This window comes from Taeniopygia guttata, chromosome 29 (genome assembly GCF_048771995.1).
Source record: "Taeniopygia guttata chromosome 29, bTaeGut7.mat, whole genome shotgun sequence".
NCBI classification, from domain to species: Eukaryota; Metazoa; Chordata; class Aves; order Passeriformes; family Estrildidae; genus Taeniopygia; species Taeniopygia guttata.
The window spans coordinates 5,183,063-5,189,999 of NC_133054.1; positions in this window are offsets into that span (position 1 = coordinate 5,183,063).

Sequence of the window (6,937 nt, forward strand, 5' to 3'; positions counted from 1 at the left end):
TGGAATGCTGCAGTGATGTGCTTTGACTCAGGGTTTTATGGAAAACTTCAGTATTCCAATAGACTTACAGGTTTTCAAAATGAGAAACGGATATAGAGGGAGAAATTTTAGGTTACGTAGGATGGAGTAGTTCTTTGGAATTTTTGGGAATGCAGGATGCACTGCAGCAGCACCTGGAAGTTCAATTATCCAAGCATCAAGGATAAAAGAATGGATCTCGGTGCTTGCATTACAGCAGCCCACAGACTGCTGATTGGAATCAGGGAGGAAGAATAACGTGGATAAAAAAGCATCAAAGCAGTTAAAGCCTCAGCCTCTGTGCCCCTGCTGGCTCCCTGAGAGCTCCGTGTGCCAGAGGGATCTGCCGTGGGATGGGTGCCCAGAACGTGAGGCACCTCACAGAGCCACAGGATGGGCACGAGGAGCAAGAGAGCAGCACTTAGGAGGTGCTGCCTTGCCTTAATTAATTGTGTGTGAGGTTTCCAAGGTTTAATTTAGGGTGTTCAAACATCCGCCTGGGTCAGACCACGACATCTCCAGCACAGGGCCCCACCTCGGGTGGCAGCAGGAGATTCTGTTTGGGCAGGTGTGTGATGAGCAGGGAACGTGTCACAGAATCCTGAGTCTCCTGTGCTGGAAGGGACTCGGCAGCCTTGGCTGCAGAGAACTGGCAGTGGCAGTGCTGTGATCTCATTCCTGAGGGCTCTGAGCTCTGATCTCATTCCCCAGCTGCAGATGAGGGCTCTGAGCTCAGCACTGATCTAAAATGGGGTTTATGGTGCTTTGGTGAGAGGTGGTGAATTGCAGGCTGATGGGTCAATGAGATAGGAACATTCTCCTCTGGGAAACAGCCCCAGGTATAATTATTAATCTGTTGGTGGTGCCTCTTGCTTTCCAGGGATATCTGCAGGCACTCTTGGAGCTGCAGAATGGAATCGCTCTGGTAGGTTTATACCAGAGGGGAGAATCCAAAGAAAGGTTTTCTGTCTTTACCTCTCCCTTTTCTCCCTTTCTGATGTTTCACCTGGGTCTCACTCAGGGCAGTGCAGCATTTCCCGAGGAGCCAGCGCTGACTCTGAGTGTTGGGGCTCCTGAGCTTGCCATAGCCCAGGCCCAGCTCCAGCAGCCAGGGTGAGGCAGCAGCTGAAGAACCCCCAGAAAAACCTGGGACACCCTCATGGCTTTTTTTTTTTTTTGGTTTTGAGGTCCCCACCCAATCTGTAAACTCCAAGTGACCCCTCCCAACAGCACCACTGGTTTGTTTAATCAGTGATTAAACGGGAATTTTATTTCCATTTCCAAACATACTCTGTCAGTCTGTAAATTCCCTTTTTGCTTTGTGATAAAACCTAGGCAACACAAAAAACACCTCCATGGAGCTCCTGTGGCATAGCTTTGCTGGGGCAGGGCTGCACACCTGCGGTTCTGATGGCACAGCTGAGCTCTTCCCTGAGCTCTCCCCTTTCTGTCTGCAGGTAACTCTAGCCAGGAGCTGCTCACTGAGACTCTTTTATTCCTGGACAGTTGGAGCTGCTGCTTCTTCTTGGGTTACAGAATCCTTTCTTCCTCACCCTTGGGGACTGGGAGAGACATTGGATCCACCTGCTGAACACGACTGATTCCTTCCCACCCATGTCAGGTTGTTGCAGAGGCCACGGATGAACAGGATGGAGGGATGGATGGATTCCCTGCAGGAATTGGGGACTGAACAGGATGGAGGGATGGATGGATTCCCTGCAGGAATTGGGGACTGAACAGGATGGATGGATGGATGGATTCCCTGCAGGAATTGGGGACTGAACAGGATGGAAGGATGGATGGATTCCCTGCAGGAATTGGGGACTGAACAGGATGGAAGGATGGATGGATTCCCTGCAGGAACTGGGGACTGAACAGGATGGAGGGAGGGATGGATTCCCTGCAGGAATTGTGTTCCCTGTGGGACAGAGGCAAAACTGCTGAGCCCTTTCCTGGCAGCTCCTGGCTGTCCTTGGCATCCTGGCTGGAGGAGCAGGAAAATCTGAGTTCCTGGTCCTCAGCAAGGGAGCATTTCACAGCCATCTCTCACCCAGTGGTTTTGGACCTTCCTAATTAGCCCTCAGACATGACTCTGGCAGTGCTGGGAATTCAGGAAGCACCATTCCCACTTTACAAGGGTGAAGTGAGGAGCAGGAATCCAAAACTGCTGTTGAGTAACTGAGCTGGGATTGTCGTCCTGGGACCTGCCCTGTCCCCGGGGCAGGATGTGCTCCTTTTTAGCCAAGACTGTCCTGCTTGGATTTAAATGCCCCTGGGAAGAGGAATGAGAGATGGAGGAAGAAGGGAGACCAGGAAGTCCTGCAGCTTTGCCAAGAACCTTGGTAACAACAAATCCAAACAACTCACGACCTTTTCCTTACTGATGGTGTGGGAACCGCCGTGCCTCGGGCAGGGCTGCCCAGATGAACAAATTAATGCCATTAATGTCATTTATCCACCTCTTTTCTGGTGCTTATCGAGACGCTGTGAAGCCCTTTGGACTTTTTTGCCTTTTGACTTAACTGCCTTCGAGACACAAGCGCAGCCCTGAGGGACAGCTCCTGGCCAAGCAGGATGTCCCTGGTGTCTCCAGGGCTTTTTGCTGAGCCGAGGCCTTTGGAGGAGTTAAACTTTAACTCCTGGGCAGCTCCATCTGTCCAAGGTCCAGGAGGAGCCTGCACTTCCCACTCCTGCCCTTCCCTGCTGATTCCCTCCCTCCTCCTCCCTGCCTGGAAGTCTGAGCTGGATGGAGCAGTGAAAAGGTGGGACAGGGACACCTGAGCCCTCCTGAATGTACTCTGGAGATCAGCTCCTGATGGCTGGATGCCCTGCAGGGTTTCCTGCCTGGAATTCAGTGTAGCAAGAAGGGAAAATCCTGGGTACGGAAAGACTCACCTGAGCTACAGAAAAATCCCCCCACACCGTGTAAAGCTGGTGCTCCACAGCAGGTCCCTGCTCCTGGCAGGCAGCTGTGAATCCATGTGAGCCTGTTGTTGTCCTGCTGTCCCCTGCATGGATTTTTTTTTTTTTCCTTTGATCGTGTTAAATAAAAGGGTAAAACCTTTTCCCTGTGGCCATTCAAAGAGTGTGGCCCAGCAGCAGGGCAGGAGGCAGATGGGAAGAGCTGGTTTATTTGAAATTATAGCCCAATTTCTACACTGCAGCCCTGCCAAGGCTTTGGGTGTAGCCAGTCTGCCCCAGGAGATGGATTGCCCAGGGCTGGCTGCCCTGGAGCTCCGTGGGCTTGCCTGGCGTGTTGGGATGGAGCTCAGGATGGCTCTGAGATACCCAGGCACCTCTCCCACAGCAGGACTCAGTTTCTCCTGGAAAAGCCAATCAGTTACTTCAGCACCCATGGGAGTTTGTGAAATACAATGGCACAATCTCTGCTGAGCTCAGGCCCAGAAGCAGAGCCAAGAGCCTCCCTGGCTTTGCATAAAACTTTGCTGTGGTTACCGGTGTCATGGGATCGTGTGGTGGCAGCTGATCTCTCCAAACCTCCAAAGTTCTCACTCCAGGCCCCTTCTGCTGCATAAAAACACCCTGAGTGCTCAAAACATCTTCTCCCTGCTCGGGTAATCATTTATTGATAGCAGAATTATCGGCCAAGTGTTGTTGAGTAAACTGCCGCTGCTGGTGTTTCTGATCCTGCCAAGGCCTTTTCCAGCCCTCTTCCCAGCCACCAGCCTCCACACCCTCACTTGAAGGGATTTCTAAACAGCCACAGTTTCTCCCTCCAGCCCAAGGACATGCTCAGCACAACATGTCACATCCCTTGATTCTTCCAGTTTGCGTTCTCAGCCCAGGGAATTTTGGAATCGGGTCTAAGCTGGATTCTGAGCCCCTTTGAGCCATGGTGATGGAGAAATGTCTGTCTAAAAATGATTTTAAGGACCTCTAGGGAGAGAGAAGAGCAGGAACCTGTCAGCTGGGGGCTGCTGCCCCCTCCAAGATCTCTCCCCTGGATTTTCTGGGACCTTTTTCCTGCAGGAGAACACAGGGTAAGGACAGGCAGAGTCAGCTCTGACAGGGTTGGTCCTCTGGAGAGACGAAAGGGAGGTGGTTTGGTGGCCAAATGAAAGTCGTGGCTTTAAGGAAGAATTAAAGCCAGATGTTTCCAGCAGCTGCTGAGCCCAGCCTTTTGTGTCAGAGCCACCAAGGAGGCCTTGGCAGCGCTGCACAGCCCCGTGGTGGGAACACCCTGTAATCCTGCAGCCTCTGCCACGGCGCTGGAGCTCCCTGGCTGCCTGCGAGATAGCGAAGCCAGCTCAACGTTTATTCTGTGTCTAAAAATATTTATTCCTTGCTGATAGTGGGGATGGCAGCAGAGGTGTGGGAAGCAAATTTAGCACGTCTGGACAAACCACTGGGGCCGAGAGGTGGTTAAGCCGTGTTGGCATCAGCTCTGCAGCACAGGGCAAGATGTGGGGGGCAGGGACAGAACGTCACCCCTGAGCCAGGGACTGGCCTTGGACCCCGCAGGTTGATGCCCAGGTAACCAACAGGTAAATCTGTTGTGCAGGGAGCTCATCAGAGTCGGGGGCAATAAACAATCCCTGCCTTTCTTTTGGTGTTTGCACTCAGCGGGGACAGACGTGAGCACCCATTCCACACAGTGAAACACCAGGAAAAGGGAAGGAGGCTCCTGATTCCAGAACAGTTGTGGAAGGAGCAGCACTTTGCACTGCGAGGGAGAGCCCAGACCTCAGGACTGCCCGTGGGAGGGAGGTCCCAGCTCACACCCAGGAGCCATAAATCTCTCCCAGCACTGCTCCTACTTCTCCTCGTGGTTTTAACATTCGCTCCTGGCTTCCTGAGGCCAAATTCCTGGTGCCCTCTGCTCTCCCCTGAGGTGGAGTTTCCTCTTGCAAAAGCAGCGGTGTCCTTGCTGGCTCTGAGGGCTGGGAAAGGCTCTGCTCGCTGCTCAGGTCTGTGTGTCATGGTCCTCTCCTTCCTCCTGCCTGTCCTGAGTGCTGGGATGCTCCTGCTCTAGAGGAGCAGGGGAGATGCCCTTGGATCCAGCTGGGGAATGAGGAATAAATCCATAAGGTGTGCCTGGAGCGAGGAAAAGTCAATAGAGCAGAGGGAGGTTGGTGACAGGAAATCCCAGTTTTTACTGGCATCGGCTCACATCAGATAATCTGGCTATAACAAGAAAGAAGTGGCTCCATATTCTGATCCCATGGAGCTGGGTGAGGGGCTGCTGTAGGAAAGGAGCTTCTTGCCTTGCCCTTTGCTTGTCCTCAGACTGGGATTTGTCTCATTTGTGTGTCCACCAGCTCACCCTGGAACACCCTGGGCGGGAGGAGCGATTGTTGGTGCCGTGATTCCAAGCCCAGCTGCTGGGAGAAGGCTTTGGGAGCTGCTGGGCTGCCCTGGATGGGGCTCAGGGGGAGCTGCTGACTCACAGCAAAGAACCTGCCCGGGTACAAACAGAGAGCTGGTTGTGTCACCTCCCAGCAGGTGACAGCAGGACCTGGTCGTGTCCTGGCTTGGGTGGTGTCACTGCTGCGTTCCACGCTGCCATCCCTCCCTTGCTTTGGGAGCTCCATTTGGGCACATTCAAAATTAAGGAGCAGCTTTGGGGCTCAGGAGGTTGGTGAGCCAAGGGTGATGCTCACCCTTCCCAGGGCTGTGAGGATGGAGGAGTTAATGGCTGCAAAGTGCTTTGGAGAGGACAAGTGCTCAGGCTGATGGCTTCTTACCAGGGAAGGGGATGAGGAGGAAGTTCTCACTCTCAATGGACCTATGAGGTCTCACTGCATCATGGAATTATGGAATATCCTGAGCTGGAAGGGACCCACAAGGATCCTCAGTCTGGCAGCTGGCCCTGCACAGACACCCCAACAATCCCACCCTGTGCCTGGGAGTGTTGTTGAAACGCTCCTGGAGCTCTGGCAGCCTTGGGGGCTGTGACCATTCCTGGGGAACCTTTTCAATGCCCGACACCCCTCAGGGGGAAGAACCTCTCCTGATACCCAACTAACCCTCCCCTGAGGCAGCTCCAGCTGTCCCCTTGGCTCCTGTCCCTGCTCCCAGGAGCAGAAACCAGTGTCTGATGTGACAAACACAGATCTGACAGGGCTGCTCCCGTGCTGTCCCTGGGGACTGAGGTCAGGCAGCTCTTGACAGCGAGAGGATTCCAAAATACATCCTGCAGCGTGTGAACAGCCCCCTCCCGTTTCTCCTGCTCCAGCTTTATTTATTTGACTTCTGTTTCTTTTTCTTTCACTCCTGCATGTCTTGGAGCTGCTCCCCAGGGAACAGCCGAGGGCCTGGCAGCTGGGCTGTGCTCGCTGGGCAGCTTCTGCTCGTGTTTAATCTCCTCCATGGACCCTGATTATTCCCTGGCTCCCACTTATCCACACGGATCTCCCAGCCCTAATTGCAGGTGATGGCGTTGGTGGCACTAAGTCACAAAAAAGCGTACCTTGTGAACAAAGGAATAACCTTAAAAGCAACAGCCTGTTGCATATTCATATATCTCGTACATGATGCACAAATTCCTTGCAAATTAAGAACTTTTCACAAGATACTGTTTTTTGTGACTTAGTGTCTGAGAGCATCCGGACGTCCGTAATTCTTCGCTTTTTATTGTCTTGTAATTGTCCTAACTCTAAATTTTATTACTCTAATTCTATTACCATTTTTATAACCATTTTATTATTGTTATTAAACTTTTGAAAATTTTAAAAACCATGCGATTGGCGTTTTTCACAGGAAGCATAAAGCATTATGAGCTCTTTAATTAGAAAAAAAAACAAGCAACCAACCAAAACCCCCCAAAAAACCCACAAAAAAAACAAACCCCAAATCGGCGAATTCTCCACAAGGCGGCTCACGGCCCCTTCCACTCCGTTCGCGGGGGACGCCGCTTTTCCCGCGCGCCGCTGCAGCCACGCGCCCTCTGGCGGAGCCA